This window comes from Sapajus apella, unplaced genomic scaffold (assembly GCF_009761245.1).
Source record: "Sapajus apella isolate SASKATOON/1434 unplaced genomic scaffold, GSC_monkey_1.0 scaffold10, whole genome shotgun sequence".
Classification (NCBI taxonomy): Eukaryota; Metazoa; Chordata; class Mammalia; order Primates; family Cebidae; genus Sapajus; species Sapajus apella.
In genome coordinates this window covers 4,742,152-4,760,259 of record NW_022436950.1, presented here as the reverse complement: position 1 = coordinate 4,760,259, position 18,108 = coordinate 4,742,152, and the positions used below count along the sequence as shown (strand labels likewise).

Below are 18,108 nucleotides of genomic sequence, written 5' to 3'. Positions count from 1 at the left end.
GTTGTTGGGTGTTACTGGCTTAAAATGTAAACTCTGAATTTCCAAGGCAGGGACAAGGTTAGTTTTTGGCTGAGGCATATTGTGTCAATGGGGCTGTTGAAGGAAAAAGGGCATCTTACTTGTATGTGATTAGTATTATTCGATGACAGAATGCATTGGGTTATCCTCAGACTGTCGGAGAATATGCTTGCTCCCCTCCCAGGCTCTGGAGGAAGACTCTCAGCCATCGTGTGGGTGTGTGTGTGCATGCTTGTACACCTGTGCACAGACGGTGGGGAGGAGGCTTGCACCTGAGTCCTGCGGTCCTGTTCTCCGCAGGCTTCCACACGCCTTGCTGCCTTCTCCTTGTTGCAGGGATGTAGCAGATTATCACCTGGTGGTACCTTCAGTTTCCGCTGTGGAGACTGCCTTCCCTCTGCAGCTTTGGTTCAGGCCGAGCCATCCTCACTCATCGCGTAGCGCGCCCGTTCCCATCTCCACATCAGAGTTTTCCACTTTCCTTGAGCTTTCCCTTTTGGGGACATTTTGGAAGTATGTTGTCCAAGACAGGATTTAGTCTCCTGGAGCCAGGCTTGGAATTCCAGTGCGGGAAAGCTTACTTACTATTACTTTATTATAGCATTTTAAAAGTTTCTTCAAGTAAGTGGAAAAATGCTTTTTGAACCTGTTGTTACTTTCTTAGAGCATTTTAAAGCTATTTTCTTTTCTTCCTCGTGGGAGGCAGAAAGAAAAACTTGGTCATGTTTTACTCACTGCTTTCTTAAAGGGAGAGTTTTTATGTAATACCTTATTGTTCACAGCCAAGTGGCAGCTGTGTTGCTGATTGCAAGCTTTCAGGGTAAGAAAGAGAACCCATGCCTATGCCTGCCTTTTCCTGATTTAAAATGGTAACCTGCATTGGTCTGGAAGACCTCGTGCAGCCTTGCAGAGATTGCTATGCACACATCTGATTGCATCTAATCATGACTTTTTCTGTAACCCCTGCGAGGAAAATGTGAACTGGGAAGGTTGCCTTCTGCAGCTGAACTTCGATGAGGCACTGGACTATCATGGCCTTGGAGATGTCATTAGGGCAGGGATCGGCAGCAGTGCTTTGCAGGCTTCACGCATGCCAGGTAGCGGATATCTTAGGGAGCTTTCGGATTGAACCCCACAGCCATTTTGAGGGATGCGATGGGTTGTGGGTCTCATCCATGCCCAGCGCTGCCTTATGAGGGGTGCTGGCCTGTCGCCTCCAATTCTTGCTCCTTTTTAGGAAGCCGTGCCACCTCCTTCATGGCGTGCCATTATTTTTTGGGCTGTGTCTATTTTGTTATTTTTTTTCTCTCCTACCTCCTCTCCCATATTTCCCGTCTAGGATGGGAGGGAGGAGGCCCAGGCGTGAGCTGGTTCAGGTGGCTGCAGTGTCCTCAGAGGTGCCGAGCTGTAGGGCAGAGGTAGCTGGAATCCGGATCAGCTCACCTCTCTTAGCCGTTTGTTCTGAGAAGAGAGGCTTCAAGGAGAGACACTTCAGTAAGGGCTTGCTGTGGGGCCTGGGGTCAGGGCCGTTACTTCTGGGTGCCAGCTGGGGACACGTGGGATGGAAAGGATGGGAGTGAAAATGAAGAGCAACTAAGGGAAATGAAGATTTCCTTTCCATCCGTTTTGGGAATAGGAAAGCAAGCCCGTTTAGTCTCGGACAAGGAAGTGTCTAGTGTCTCCACCTGGCCGTCCACCTTGGTCCTCCTGGTCTCTGTTCAGGCCCACAGGACTCTGAACTGCCTGCCCCATCCCTTCCAGGGAACTGCCCTGTGTCCTGCTCAGGAAGATGGTGGGGGAGGGCGAGGGAAGATGGACAGTGGCAAGTGGGGACACTTTCATCTCATTTTGTTCCTCGCAATTCATTAGTGTTTCCTCCCCTCCCCTTCCCTCCCCTCTCTTTTTTTTGAGACAGTCTTACTCTGTTGCCCAGGCTAGAATGCAGTGCTGCAGATCTCAGCTCACGGCAACCTCCGCCTCCTGAGTTCAAGCAATTCTCATGCCTCAGCTTCCTGAGTAGCTGGGAGTATAGGCACTCGCCACCACACCTGGCTAATTTTTGTATTTTTAGTCAAGACAGGGTTTTGCCACGTTGGCCAGGCTGGTCTCGATCTCCTGACCTCAGGTGATCTGCTTGCCTTGGCCTCCCAAAATGCTGGGATTTTAGGCATGAGCTGTTGTACCCAGCCTCAATCTGTTTCTTCATCCTAATGAGGAGAGAATTTGAATAGAAATCAGTAGAATAAAAAAAGAGAGACCGAGCAAGGTGGCTCATGCCTGTAATTCCAGCACCTTGGAAGGCCAAGGTGGGCACATCACCTGAGGTCAGTAGTTTGAGACCAGCCTGGCCAACAGGGTGAAACCCCCTCTCTACTAAAAATATAAAAAATAGCCGGATGTGGCGGCGGGCGCCTGTAATCCCAGCTACTCAGGAGGCTGAGAGAAAAGAATGTCTTAAACCCAGGAGGCGGAGGTTGCAGTGAGCTGAGATTGTGCCACTGCCCTGCAGCCTGGGCAACAAAGGGCAGAACTCCATCTTCAAGAAAAAAAAAGAGAGAGAAAGAAGGGCTTGGGTATCAGAAATGCAGAAGAAATGGTGTTTTTAGAGATGCTGGAAAGCTGTGCTCCTGCCCTGGGTGCTTTCTCTTTGGAGGGGAATGCTGGAGAGAATCTTGACAAAGTCTTTCTCTCATAGTGCTTGGGAGAAAGTGATGGTGAGCAAATCCTTGTTGAATTAAAATGGGATAACCCCTTATGAAGGGAGAAAGCACGTGAAGATGGTGGGGATGGGGCGGGACCCACAGCCCCTTCACTCCATGCTGGGCAGTATAAAAAGAGAGAAGGAGACAATTCAGGGTTGGTTCGTAAACCACTTTGGAGAAATGTGTGACTTCTGGTATTTTGGCGGTGTGGAGTCAAAAAGTTGCAGCTTCGAAAGGATGTTTGCAGCCACTTTCTACCCATTGTGGCTGTGTGGTCATTCCATTGCTTAAACAAAGTCTACGAAGACTTAGATTGAAAAAAAAAATACAAGTGGTATTTGCTTATACTTATAAAAAAGGGAGTATAAGCATCAAAAGTAACTCTAGCGAATGACATTGGAATATTCCAGAAATTTTCTATCCTTATCTAATAAGCTCATACCTCCTCCTCTAAAACAGTTAAACACAGTGGATCTGCTTAATAATCACCGGTGGGCACGTGGACTTTCATTAGTACACGTAGATTTGCTTCACTCAAACAAGAATGAACTTGAATGTACAGATTAAGGGATAATAAAAATAGCAGCCTTGGCCGGGTGCGGTGGCTCAGGCCTGTAATCCCAGCATTTTGGGAGGCTGAGGCAGATGGATCCCGAAGTCAAGAGATCCAGACCATCCCGGCCAACATAGTGAAACCCCGTCTCTACTAAAATACAAAAATTAGCTGGGCGTGGTAGCTCACGCCTGTAGTCCCAGCTACTGCGGAGGCTGAGGCAGGAGAATTGCTTGAACCAGGGAGGTGGAGGTTGCAGGGAGCTGAGATCGCGCCACTGCACTCCAGCCTGGCGCCTGGCGACAGAGCGAGACTCTGTCTCAAAAAAAAAAAAAAAGCCAGCCTGGCCGCCATCTGGCTGAAGAGACGTTTTACGGGATCCTTTGAAGCATCCTACGGGCCTCTTCTCCATTTACTTTGCTCCCACCCCCAACACCCTTCCTAAATCTTCTGTTCATGATCCTTTTTCTGTTCTTAGTTTTATCACTTCACATATCTGTATCTATATCTGTATCTCTATCTCATTATGTGTATGATATCTCTAAAGTATATATTGCTCAATTTCACCCGTTTCTGTAAACTTTACATAGGTGTAACTTACCTGTTTGTGGTTCTGTGACTTGCTTTTTTCGGCTAGACATGATTTTTGGTAATGAGTCATGAGAATGCATGTAGCTATACTTCATCCATTTTCACTGCTGTATAGTGTTCTGTTTAATGAATTACACGGCATGACCTCCATTGGTTCTTATTCTTCGTGACAGCTGCCTTATTTATTTTTTCTGCCCGTGCTGGATATTATCTTGACATATTAAATGGATAAGGACTAAGTTGTGAATGATCAGTTTGTTCCAGGATGGAAGTTGTTACCCTTTGTGGAAGCAGGGTTATTGCTCTCAAGGCTAGAACTGTTTGTGTGCTTTCTCTCTTTCACTTTCATTTATTGCAACCAGACTTCAGAGCGGGGCCTAGGATGCAAAGTGCAGTTCAGACAGTGGGTCCCTGGCGGGGGCGGGCAGGCAGTTGTCAGAGAGCCCGGAGTTAGGTGTTTGAAGCCTGTGAGCAGAGACCCATCCTGAGCACAGGGGCCAGGGCCAGGGCCGGGGTCTTGGCCTTGGCCTTCAGGGAGCCTGCCCTTGTGTGGATGAGCAGAATTGAATCCTCAGATGAAAAGGAAGCAATCAATGGAGTTCGTTTCCTCCTGCAGCTTCAGACAGTGCCATCTCTACCCGATCAAAAGAGCTCATCAACTCCCAGCCTCCGTCACTGAAAAGGAAAGTCTCATCTCTGTCTGTTAATGCCTATTCACTGTTAAGGGAAAAATCCCAAACCTGTATGTCTTGCTGACCCATGTGATACTAATACATACCTTTGAGGTGTCTATTCAGATGAAAAATTCTTAATAAAGTGATACATATTTTACATGTACAGTCATTTCAAAAAATAGACTGTTCTGAGAATTTTTTTTTTCAAACATGATCTTAAAAAGTTGATTTTCTTGGAGACTTTAAGAAACTAGTTTGTCGTATTGGCTTTACCTGTCTCTATGGATGTAAACACATATGTATGTTTTTTACCAAGCCGTTTGAGTGCCCTGCAGGCACCATGGTGCGTCAGCCTCCAGCACTGCTCCCCGTGTCTCTTGGGACGGAGGTCTCTCCAGTAAAAGACGCTGAATCTTGCTTTCACCTGTGTGAATTGCACCACCCAAGTGGAGGGGTCTGGTTGCATTGGGCTTTTGTCCTTCATTTTCCTGACCTGGAGACGATCTCATGGAAGCCTGATTTCCTGTTTGCTGAGGGTGGACTTTTCTTCGGGACCTGGTTGGCGAGTTGAGCCAGGAGCCACAGTCATTCCCTCCCTGGGTATTGTGTGAGACTGCCCCCTCCCTTGGGTGTTGAGTGACCCAGGGCTGCTCCTTCCGAGCTGGGATGCAGGCAGTGGTCAGATCATGAGGGTCATCAACAGCCAAAGTGACTCAGTGTTACCCACAAGTTCTGAGTGGGGTCTTGACTGAGCCAGGCAGCTGCGTGCTGAAGCATCAGTAAGAAATGCCTAGTTGGAGGCTGGGCGTGGTGGTTCACGCCTGTAATCCCAGCGCTTTGGGAAACCGAGGTGGGCAGATCACGAGGTCAGGAGTTCGAGACCAGTCTGGCCAACATAGTGAAACCCCATCTCTACTAAAAATATAAATGTTAGCCTGATGTAGTGGGGTGCACGCTTGTAATCCAGCTACTTGGGAGGCTGAGGCAGGACAATCATGTGAACCCGGGAGGTGGAGGTTGGTTGCAGTGAGCTGAGATTGTGCCATTGCACTCCAGCTAGGGTAACAGAGCAAGACTCTGTCTTAAAAAAAAAAAAAAAAAAAGCCTAGTTGGAACATCCACATTCTTCAGGGTAAAGTTAGCAGCTTCTCTGACAGTTTTCACTCCTGTGGGGCATGCTTTCCAGGAGAGAGTTGAATCAGAGCCTGGAATTCTGGCTGATGGGTTGTGTCCCTACGGGGAGTATTGCTGGTTTCAGTCTCAACCAGGGGACGAAGGACATGGCAGAGCATCCAGAGGAGAAGCTGGGGCTCAGCCTGGTCTATGGGAGGAAGAACTGTGCTGCATTGAGCTCTGCAGCAAGGGTTGTGGCTAGCTGGGGTGTTTCCAGGGCTTCTCCCCAGCTTGGAGCTATGGTGCAGGTGCCTGATGACAGTGCCTGGGGGAGCAGTGAGGGCAGGTGGGGGGGTTGACTTCAGTCTCCAGGGATCTGTGTCTGCTGGAGCCCTTCCTCGCAGGCCTGGGAGGCTGGGCTGAAGCCATCTTGTGCCTGTGCATATGTAGGAACAGCATGAGAGCTCCCTGTAGTGGTGGTGTCGGGCGGTGGCTATCTGAGCTCACACTGGCCCTAGAGGCTGTACTTGGGGTATCCAGGGCAGCACGTGCCCTCTAAAAGCATAGTCTTGTGGGAGAATGACAGGATGGTTCCAAGGTTATACCTGGCCAAGGGCTTGCTGCAGATAGGAAGAGCTGTCTCTCTGCCGTGTGTGCCCAGGCCATTCCTATGGCCTAGATCAGGTTGGCTCTAGCTGTGCCCCCTTCCTCGTGTGCTGGCTTTTGAGTCACCCCTGCCCCCCACTTTTAACAAGGAAGCATGTTTGAATGCAGAGCGATTCGGGATGACATTGTCATAAGGCTAACCTTGAATATGCTCACATGCTTAAAAGGCATTTCATTTGTGAATGGCGGCATGTCTATGAGGAGTGACAGATTACTCAGATGTGACTTTCTCCGGTTTTCTGGAGGGGGTCTTCACCTGTCCAGTGGCCCAGGGAGGGTCAGGCAGTGTGGCAAGAATGGAGCCAGCAGACTCCCTTTTGTTAAAATTGTGCAAGAACCACACAGCCTGGGTTTGTGCCTCCCGGCGTTGCTTACAAGGTTCTGAGTTCCAAAGGGACTGGTTTTCTTTCTCTAGGAGTTTCCTACCATGTCCATTTTAGAAGGAAAGGATACTCTCTGGGGCTTCAGTGGTCCCCTTGGGCTTAACATGTGAACCTTCCGCTGGTCAGTGTGGCTGGAAGGAGGCTTCTGCCGCTGGAAATCCATTTCTCAAAGCAAGGAGCCAGCCAGGCTGACCACGGAGCCCCTTCCTGTATTGGTTATGCACCAAGTCGCCCAGGTGCGTTCCCGTCATTGGTCCACCAAGGTGGGCAGTGCATCCCGGACCTGGTGGAGGTGGGGAGGCTGCTGGGTACCCCTGCTGGATGGTAGATGGCTCCCAAAACCAGTGCTGCCTTTCTCAGGAAGCCCATGGCCTGAGGCCCTCCCACACTGTCATTGTCAAACTTGAATTTCCAGTTGACTGAACGGGGAAAATCTGTCTTCCTACTGGAATGTTGACTTGAGGGAATCTTTCGTCTCAGATTTCACACGTGCTTTGTTGGGTCACATTGCCGTCCTCTTAATAGTCTAGTATGCTTGGTGTGGTGGGGAAGTTTTGAAGTTAAGTTTTGGATAGTTTTAAAATCTGGGTTTGAGTTAAGCAGTATTCTAATAGGGCAAGGGGTCATTTGACATACTGATAAATCTTTTACACTCTGTATGGTGGCATTAGACAGTTTTCTGAACCTTCTGTCCCAGCCGTCTTTCCCTTACCCTGGTTCTTGGTACTTTTGTGGTTTAAATCACAGTCTGTTAGGGAAATGTGACCATGCGCTCCATGATATAGGCACCTTACAAGTTGTTCTAAATAACAGCACTTCGCTTCAAAAGACTTGTTAAAAATAGCGCCATTGGATAAAATCATTTTGGCCATCACCTCCTTCTCGTGTTGAAAATGTGTTAAGTATTCAAGAATGTGATGGGTGAAACAGCTTAATTCAGCTGTACAACCCAGGTGTGAATATTTAGCCCTGGGAAGGGAGGGACGATTCTTGCAGGGTTAGAAGTTTCAGGAGGACAGCGCCTCCTTCCCAGTCACAGTTCTGCAGCGCTGGCCTGTATGCCCTTAGAGGTTTACTTATAGGAAGTTTGAGACTGAGCCAGAACCTTTCTGGGTCTCTCGCACCTGCAGGGGAAATAGTAGCATCTGGGGTTTTCTGCCTCTAGCACATTGTTAGTTTACTCAGACTCCATTGCTGTTTCCCACAGTCATTTGCTCTTTCTGAAGACGCCGGGCTGTGGGCGTCACTGCCCTTAGTGGATTTCCTTCCTGGCAGCTCTCCCTGCAGATTCTGCCTCTGGAAATCAACACGTATTGACCCCGTGCTCCCCCGGATTACTTGGCTGGAGTCCCCTTTCCCTTCTCTCTCCTGCAGTAACTGTCTTCTTCCAGCCTGTGGGATGTTGCTTTATGCTGGACAGGGCTGGATTCGGTCTTGGCTCTGCTGGTGCTGAAAGGCCCTGAGGCCCAGGACATCATCCACACACCTCCGATATGTGGCGAAGCACCGGGCAGCCTTGGCATTGCTGAGCACTTGGACAATTGACTTCTGAACACCAGGCAGGGAAGGTCCCCTCTGTCTGAATGCCACCCCACCCTTCACCCCAAGGCACCTTGGCCAGACCCTCCTCATTCTTCAAGATTCTGCAACCCCTGCCTGCTGTGAGGAGTGAGTTAGGTTCCATCTGTGCCCAGTTGTGCTGTGTGCTTTACAAATGAACTAGAACCAACTGTCTGTGAGGGGAGGGCAGAAATTCAGGGATGGGGGACAGCTGTCAGTAAAGCAGGCCACACCAATCCGGGCTGTTCTGCTGGAATTCAGTTGATGTCTTATTTTGTGTGACTGTCATTCATCTGAGCCCAGGGTGGAGCTGCAGGAACCCCATGTCTGAGCGTCTAGCAGGCCCTCAGTTGCCACCTGATGGGGCCATCCTGCTTCTTCAGGTCCTTGATTATATCCCACAAAGAGAAATAGATGGCTTAAAAGTCTTTTTCAGAGGCAGAAGGGACAAGAAAAGTGGAAGTGTAGTGTGGAAGTGGCCAGGTTTTAACCTGGTTGCACTCCTGGTGGCTCCTGGTGTCCTATCAAGAGAAGGAATCATGGCCCCAGAGCTGGGCCTGGGATCCGCATGTGTGTCGCAGATCTCTCCCGGGAAGCCAGGCTGGGGCCCTCCCAAGGTGACTGGTGGTTGACATCCAGGATTCAGGTTTCTTAGCAGCTAGTGGTGATGGTGAGGGTATGGGTGTGGGGAGATGGCTGGGGGTGTTGATGGGGGTGGGGGAGGTCCTTGGGAGTGATGGTGATGGTTTCTTTTCTTACCAGCAGTTTTTGAGTCCAGAACCACATGAGTGACCTCAGCGTAGGTCAGAACAAGGAGATGTCTGAGACCTCTCAGTGTGCTCTTTCTTGGCCAGCAAGTTACTTTACCTCGGTGGTCATCAGTTTCTTCTCTGACAAAATGAAAAGATTTTTATCTTGATGCTGCTTTGCATCTTGAAGCAGGTTAAGAGAAGGTTAAAGAAAACCAAGCAGTTTGTGGAAGCCGACTGAGCAGGCAGCTCACTTGCAGTATTCAGCTCTCAATCCGTGGGACCCGCTGTGCCAGCCATAAAGCTGTGCTGAGGTGAATCGCTTCAGCAGAAAGATGCCTCCCCGCAGAGATCTAGGAGCCTTTGACTGTTTAACAGTGAAAAAACCCATGCTTTTAGGATTGCAGTGTAAGACCCCACTGTGAAGAGGTGCTCTCTACCCTCCAGCGCAGACCAGGGAGGTGACAGGCACTGGCTTTGGGACACCATCAGCCCCCAGGAGATGGCATAGCCACTGAGGCCCACGTCCAGAGTTACACTCTTTCTTTTTCTGATTCTTGAAGGTGTTAAGACATCTCTTTAGCAAGTCTTTACTTCTTTTTAAATGTTTTTTTTCTCCTAACTCCTGAATAAAAACTCCAGGCAGTAATATGCTGCTTACAATGACCTTTTTTTTTTTTAATTTTTTTTAAAAGGCAGAATCTTGCTCTCTCACCCAGGCTGGAGTGCAGTGGTGCTATCTCGGGTCACTGCAACCTCTGCCTCCCGGGTTCCAGTGATTCTCTTGACTCAGTCTCCTGAGTAGCTGGGATTATAGGTGCCTGCCACCGCACCCAGCTAATTTTTGTAATTTTAGTAGAAACAGGGTTTTGCCATGCTGGTCACTCTGGTCTTGAACACCTGACCTCAGGTAATTCGTCCACCTCTGCCTCCCAAAGTGCTGGGCTTACAGGCACCTGCCACCATGCCCGGCTAATTTTTGTAATTTTAGTAGAGACGGGGTCGCCCAGTGATACTCAGGTTGGTCTTTAACTCTTGGGCTCAAGAGACGCACCCACCTCGGTCTTCCAAAGTGCTGGGATTACAGGCTTGAACTACCATTGCCAGCCTGAGCTGGTTACATTCTAAGGACTCTTTGTGAGACTAATTAAAACATTTTTCTTTCCAAGGCACATGGCAGGTGGTGCTGTTTCTTTCCTGCAGGATGTTTGCTGAGCATTTGTGAGGGGAGCATCTTTAGGGAAAGCAGGACAAGCCCTAAAAGGCTTTCTCTGAATATTACCTTTGCTCTTCACTTTGGTAGGTCCTGAAGGCATAGAAAGGGGTCCTCTGGAGAACACAAACTGAGCATTGCTGGGCCTCAGGGGCCTCCAGTGATGCTGGAGGCAGCCACTGCTGTCCTTCAGCTGCGAGGAGCAAGGAGGGTGATTCCAGCTTTCTCCTGGTTGATTTTGCCCTCTTTTAAAAAATAGGAAGTTTGCAAGATTTCTTGAAAGAACTCTAGTTGGAGTTGTAAAACTAATGTTTTTTCCTCTGGTCCCTGCCACCCACTGGAAGGGGACTGCAGGGAAGTGTCATCTGCATGGCTGTTTAATACCTTGTAACTCTGGTTGTACTACTCTGGACAGGGCTTCTGAGAACCACCTGCAGTTCTGCTTATTGCTGGTGTTGAGATTCAGTTTTTGCAGGAAGGAGAGACATTGGCGCCAAGAAATTCTATCAGGGGACGTTTAATAACTGGAAAGAGCTTAGGAAGCCAGGTTTGGAGAGCCAGATGCCTTGGTGTCCTTATAATGCAAGTGGGATTGCATTGTGTGTCAAGGCTTGGCATTGTCGGAGGTCAAGAAGACTAACTGAGTCAAGCAGAGCCATTGGTGCAGAGCACTGGGGAATGGATTCCTGGGAAGTGGAATTTTTTCTGCTACTCCTTCATTCGCACCTGGATTCAATTGCATTCATGCGCTCACCTGCAACGTATGTGGGGGATGCTGCTCCCATTGGCTAGGCACTGGGTATAGGGGAGAGGGAGGTGGGCAGGTGCACACACACCTGGCAGAGGTTCGGAGCTGCGTTGTGGGGGAGGGGTGCAGAGAGGCTTAACTCTGAGAATGGAGGAAAAGGAGACCAGGAGAGTTCAGAGAGGTGGCGGGAAGAGTGAGGAGAGAGCAGTAGCCAAAGTTGAGAGAGTTGAGTTTCAGAAAGCCAGCGCAGAATGCACTGCCCGGCAGGGAGTGTGATGGGCCCCGTCCCTCTCTACTGAGCCAGGTTCTGACTCTGCAGAACATTGGAGGCCTTGCTGTGGGCTCAGGGAATGCAGAGAGGCAGTGCCTGCCTCGGTCCTAACTTCTCACCTGCATACATCTGCACACGTATCCGACTGTGTGTGACACAGTGAAGCGTATGGGGACAGCCACATCTGGGTTTCAGTTTTCAGTTACCCCCCTGGCTGGGTGGTTCCTCTGAGCCTCTGTTTTATTCCATCGCCGCAATTAGCATTAATAGTGTAGCCAAATCCAGGATCAGCTGCCCACCACTCAAAAGTCGAGAGATAAGGGTTGGTGGGAGGAAAAGCAGGTTTATTTGAAAACCAAGAAGATGGCGAACTAACACTCTCAAGTACTGTCTTAAGTCAGTACAGATTTTAGGCTTTTTATGTTAAGGGCTAGGGAAAGAGTTGGGGGTTTAGATCAAGAGGTGACTGATGACTGCAAACATCTAGTGGAGGGGTGGGGGGGCAGGTCAGAGGAGGGTGGGACTTTTTGTCATGGTCAGGACATGATGCTCCTGTGAATTTTTAACAAAACATAGTTGTTTACATATTTCTCCTTTAATCCCAGAGTTAGTTTTAAAGCCGCATGATTGTGTTGCTAGGAGTAGTTAAGAACTGATTCAAGGTCACTAGCACATGGTGAATAGTAAGTAAACAATTGCTCCTGCTAGACTCATCATTGTCAGTATTAAGGTGAGTCCATGCATCTCTCTGGCCTGTTGGCTCACATTCACGATTTCACCATGTTGGCCAGGTTGGTCTCCAACTCCTGACCTAAGCTGTTTGTGCCTATTATCTCAGTGCCCTAAATTCATCCTAGCCTAGTGCAGGAATTGGACAACTAAAATGGAGTTAGTTATGTTAGTTCTTTTGCTGTTTCACTGTTACAGTACCTGTCTGGCAGTGTTGCTAGGATTAGTTGAGAACTGGTTCTAGGTCACTGGCACATGGTGAAGAGTTAGTAAATAATTGCTCCTGCTAGAATCATCATTGTTAATATTAAGGAGGCGAGTCTACACATCTCTCTGGCCTGTTGGATCACATTTGGGGGTATGGCATCTGTGTGTGAAGTGGAGCTGGTCTCTGGTGACCCGGGTACAGTTTATGTCTGGAGCTATCATTTGCCCAGTTGCCTCCACGGCCGTGGATTTGGAAGGAGCCAAGAGCCAGTGTCTCAAGCAGGTGAGGGTGAGGTGCATGAGAGGAGCCTGGAGCCTTCAGGGCACCTGTGAGCACATGTGACATTGGTAAGTGGCACTCCTCATGCTGAGCAACTGAAGTTGTATTTCCACCTCACTGGCCTGGTCCTCTTGATGCGTGAAAGGAACTTCCAGGTAAGGACACCAGAGTGTGGTTGCCTCCGCCTCCCACCTCACCCCATGGTGGGGCCTATGCAAGATCAGCCCTCTGAGGTCAGCCCTCCAGGTCCCCTTACTGGGAGGACAAAGGCTTTTTTCTGTGACTCACCTCTGACCAGAAATGTAGGGAAGCTTATTTGTAACTAATACCACCCAGTCACTGCAGGAGACCTGCAGAAGGGCTCTGGGGAAAGTGATCTTCAAAAATAGAAAGGTTGAGTGAAGGTCGGGCTTTTGGGAGAAGGCGAAGGAGCCTATAGGCAGCACACTAATTTGGCAGGTAATTAGGAACTCTGATTTTGAGCATCTCATTTTAATTAGCGTGGTCCAGCCTGCCTTGCGGTGCTCACACTGAAGCAGAGAGTGGCCTGCTTAGCTGCTCCGCAACACTTATTTAGGTTTCTTATTTGGGAAGTTTGCATGTGATCGGGCCAAGTGACATTTGTTTTGAGTTCCCTCTCAGGGCCCAGGGGTGCGCTCCTGACCACCCCAGGGTGGAGGTGGGGTACCCCTGTCTGGGCATCAGTTTCTTGGGAAGGAAGGAAAACACCAGGCCAGGCTGCCATGTAACAGCCCTTTAATCAGAAGCCCCCTCTGCACCTGGGCCTGCTGTTCCCAGTACCTTTCAGGAAACTGCCAGAAAGGCTCCAGCCTTAGGAAGAATGATCCATTTACGCGCCTGTGGTTGGAGGTTCCAAGTGCCTTGAAAAATACCTTGATGCCATTTGAAGCTGTTTCTTCCTTCTCTTTCCTTTCTATTTTAAAATCATGGAACCATTTCTTTTTTTTCTTTTTCTTTCTTTCCTTGTCTTTTTTTTTTTTTTTTTTTTTTTGACAGAGTTTCACTCTTGTTGCCCAGGCTGAAGTGCAGTGCTGCGCTGATTTTTGTGTTTTTAGTAGAGATGGGGTTTCACCATGTTGGCCAGGTTGGTCTCGAACTCCTGACCTTTGGTGATTCACCCGCCTCAGCCTCCCAAATTGCTAGGATTACAGGTGTGAGCCACCATGCCTGGCCGGAACTGCTTCTTGAGTTTTTCAAACAATGCCTTCTCTCTAGCCAGTTCAATTGGAGAGGATCCTGGAGAGGTGGTGGAGTTGGCTTCTCAGCATTGTGGGGTGGGGCTGGGGTAAGGACAGTGTGGCCGCCATGGTCAGCCTGCATGCTCCTAGGCAGAGCCACAGGCATTGCTGATTCTTGTTTCCAGATGGATGTTTCTAAAGTTTTTCTTTTTTTTTTTTTTTTTTTTTGAGATGGAGTCTTGCTCTGTCACCCAGGTTGGGGTGCAGTGTTGCAATCTCAGCTCATTGCAACCTCCGCCTCCTGGATTTAAGGGATTCTCCTGCTTTAGCCTCCTGAGTAGCTGTGATTACAGGCACCCACCACCATGCTGCCTGGCTAATTTTTGTATTTTTAGTAGAAACAGGGTTTCGCCACGTTGGCCAGGCTGGTTTTGAACTCCTGACATCAGGTGATCTGCCTGCCTTGGCCTCCCAAAGTGCTGTGATTATTGGTATGAGCCACCATGCCCGGCCTCTAAAGTTTTTCTTAAAGGAGCCAGAGGCTTGCCTGCTCTGCAGTGCCATCCTTCTTGCAGTCCCTGCCTGCTTCTGTGATGCACAGAACCTGCTGCCCTGCCCCGTCTGTGTTGATTAATCTTTATTTCTAGTGTCTGAGTAAAGGCAGTCTCCAGTCCCATCTCCAAAGCCTGCTGCGTGCACAGCAAGATGCTCATAGATGCCTGGTCCCTGCCAGGGACACACATGGACCTGGAGCAGGTGGGCAGGTAGAGCTCAGGGAACAGGCATGTGGGGCAGGCTCTCTGGGCACATCCAGGGCTGGACTGGGGGCAACATGGGGGTCACTGGCTGCATGCAAAAGCAGCTTATGTCGTCTTCCCTCCGCCAGCGCCAGCTGTCCTACAGCAGGAATAAGTAGTCATGTTTGGAGGCCGGGCTGTGCATGAGCTATTCAGGCCTTGGGGTCTTTTCATCAGATCCCTTTTGGCAGAATATAAGTACGTTGACCCAAACCACATTTTGGAACTTCTCCTTTGGTCTTGTCAGTCTCCCTCTGTGATTGAGACCATCATGAAGCCCGGGTTGGCTGAGGTGCTCAGGAGAGGAGACTTTGGGGGTCATCCCCCATTTCTGAGTTACGGAAGTTAAATGGCAACTCGATTTGGGGGCACACCATGTGCGTGAGGCCCGAGTTTGCAGGTTTGCGCAGGGCATTGATTGGTTGGTTAGTTGACTGGCTGGGGAATATTTGGGGCACCTGCTGTGGGCCATGTACACAGTGAGGAAAAGCAACACAGACCCCAAAAACAAAGTGATGCAGACCTGGCTGCTGTGTCCTCGTGTTTCTGCCTGCAGGCTCCGTGGGAGTGGTGAGGGAGAAACGGCGTCCTGCAGGAGAGGGATGGCTCCAGCTTGGCTTCTGGAAGCCTCCAGAAGGATGTACTTGGGGACAGACCTGAAGAAGGGTTGTCCTGAGGGCGGGAGCCCGCCTGGCGGGACCCAGCCTGCATGCCTGCAGCAGTTCCTCAGAGCTGCCTCCTCAGGCCTCAGCCACTCACAGAGCACCCCTTCTGTCCAGGCCACTCATCAGTTCCGAGGTCCGGGTCCAAGAGCAAGCCTGTGACCCCTGGGTGCCCTTTATCCTTGGCCTATACCGGCCTTCTGCATTCTAGGGCCTACCCTTTGTTCCAGTGGCTACAGAAGAGAGAGGAGGGACGCTGACCCCAAGGCCTAGGCCAGTCTCTTCCAGGCTGCCCACAGCTAGGTGTTCGGGATGGGACAAGGCAGCCCCAGGCCTCTTCTATAGATGAGCCTTGGGGAACTCTGGGGTAACACAAACCAGAGACGGGCTTCAGTAGAGTGCTATGAGTGCCTAACCTTTTACCTGTTTTCTGCTCTGACCAGGCACCTTGGGGTAGGGAAGGCATCTGGAGCCTTCTGCTGAGTTCAGTGGGAGGTGCTCTTTGTTTCCAATACTCTGGTTCCCTCTCTCCCCTGTCTGCATGTAAATAATATGCTACTGTATGTAAATTTACACAAACGAATGTAAGATAGTTATATGTGTCTACCTACTGCCTTAGAAAGTCCAGTAGGATGAATATCGAACTTTTCAGACTGTAAGGTCATGAATCTAAAAGCCGTGGCTCATTGGATATTTGAGAAGTGGAGTGAATGTGTTAATGGAAGTTTCTTTTGGCTAAATTCCTGACCTAAGCTTGTGTGGTCTTTTGCTCTTCATTGGCAATGTAGAAGTCAGGTTTGAACTGAGGGCTGTCTGACTTTACATCCAGGTTTGATCATTTTCTGAGGGTGCAGCATTTAGTGGGCACCTCTGTTGCACACCAGAGGGCTTTCTGGAGGCTGGGGTCGGATCCCCAAGGCAGGCTTGGTCTTCCCAGCTGGCTCAGACTGGGGATTTATGGGACTGGGTCCTGGGTGAGCTCTGGAGCCCGTGGTCCGGTTGTCTTGCTGACCAGGTCCGCCTCCTTCTTCTCCTCTAGCAGAGCCTGTGGGACGTGAGGTGAAGTCCTGGGAACATCTCCCACTTGGAATGAGAGGGAAAGGCTGGAACCGAGTGGGGCTGGCCGCGGGGATGCCCAGACTCTGGACTCTTTTGGGGATCACAGTTGTTCCTCTTGGAAGCTGTTGCTCACTGCGTGCTGATTTTGTTGAAGACTGGAAAGGCTTGCTCATGTACTGCCACTGGGAAGGGAAATCACTCTGAAGATGGTGCTGCTGGGTACGGGCTCTGGAATCACCTTGATTTAGTAAAAGGCATGAAGTATTTTCATTCCAAAGATTCTGGCTTTTGAGAACTTAGAAAAAGAGAACTTACCAAAAAATGGAAAATGAGAATGATGATGTTGGTGAGCGTTTATTGGCCTTTTTTTCCTGGGCCAGTAACTCTCAGTGCTTAACCTGAAGAAGCCCACTTAACCCTTCCAGCATCCTGCCCTAGAGCTTTCCCTGCTGTCTAGATAAGGGAACGGAGGCACAGAGGTTGAAGAACTTGCTGTGGTCCACTCAGACAGCCTGACCCCAGAGCGGGCACTTCAGGTCCTGCCCCATGGCTGTGTGCACCTTCATGGCACGTGCTGGGGTCATGCCTTACGAAAATGACAGACTTGACTGCATCTCAGTGAGAAGTAAGACACTTTAGATTCAGTTAACTGTTAATGCCTAAATGACATTTAAGGTACCTATTGGTGCTTCCTTGAGCCCTGCCCCATGTGAGTGAGGTTTTGCGTTCCTGGGCAGGTTAGCTCCCCTCAGGAAGCGGCCTGTTTGTAAAATGATGGGTTTGGACCAACAACGTGGTCTTTAGAGACAGATATGCCTGGGGCAGAGTCCACCTGTCAGTGGGAAGAGGACCTGGCACGGGCTGCGGAGAAGGGGGTGGCAAGTAGGAGGCTGGGTCCTTCCCTGTGTGGAAGGGGCCTTGCTCTGTGCCTGGCCCTGCAGGGTATGCAGTGCACGCACACGTTTATGGGTATTATTCTGTTTCATACAGGCTGTGTGTAGAGGGGGGTGTGGTGCTCAGTGGAGACGGACCAGGCTGTCCTCCTCTAGTACTGACACCTCTTTCTTCTTTTCTGTCACCTCCTTCTCATCACCTCTGTTGTCTGTTCCCGACAGGCTTCTGTGCCTTGGAGACCTCTGTGTGTCTTTCTCTGTTCTGGTTTCCCTGTCTCCCAGCGTCTCTGGGAGGGACGTGTATGATTGATTCCAAGAATAAAGTATGACCAGGAAAACCCTATGTTTTGAAATCTGACCTCTCAAGCCCTGGAAAGTGCTCAGAGCATTTCCAGAATGTTCTCATGTCTCCATCCACTTCCTTTCCCTTTCTGCTTTAACCCCGCTACCCTCTAGTCTTAGCCTTCAGGAGAAATAAAAGGACCCCAGAGAGGCCAGCCCACTTTTACCCACACTGAGTTCCAGGAAGCTCAGTCTGGTTTTCCCATAGGAACGATGTTATGATGGGATGGGGACTGCATTCCTCACTGAGGCCTCGGCCTCGAAATGTGCAATTAGAGAGATGCACCGCTTTCAGCCGCTGCAACTTGCAAGAGTGCAGTTATGCCCTCAGCCGTAAATCTGTGCACATTGATTTCCCGAGGAGCCCAAGGTACTGTGGGTGGAAGGAGAGCCTATACGAATGTGAGTGCTGTGAAATCATTACCATAGCCTCAAACATGTCTGTTCTTAATAAGGAAAAAACAGTTCATTACACTTCATTGGGTTGTTTTTATATATATATAGGGTCTCGCTCTGTGTCCTAGGCTAGAGTACGGTGGTGTGATCTTGGCTCACTGCAGCCTTCGCCTCCCAGGCTCTAGAAGTCCACCCACCTCAGCCTCCTAGGTAGCTGTGACTATAGGCATGTGCCACTGCATCTGGCTAATATTTTGTGTGTGTGTGTGTGTGTGTGTGTGTGTGTGTGTGTGTGTGTGTGTG

The 18,108-nt window shown here is 49.7% G+C and overlaps 1 protein-coding gene and 1 long non-coding RNA gene across 7 annotated transcripts in view; both read left to right on the top strand.

Moving 5' to 3' along the window:
• The window catches only part of AGAP1 (ArfGAP with GTPase domain, ankyrin repeat and PH domain 1), a 616,003-nt gene that overhangs the window by 42,431 nt on the left and 555,464 nt on the right, over positions 1 to 18,108 (top strand). The window lies entirely within an intron of this gene.
• On the top strand, positions 9,976 to 17,947 carry LOC116551443. The gene is made up of 3 exons (XR_004268938.1): positions 9,976 to 10,883; positions 17,165 to 17,167; positions 17,934 to 17,947. It is a non-coding gene; the product is annotated as an uncharacterized LOC116551443 (long non-coding RNA).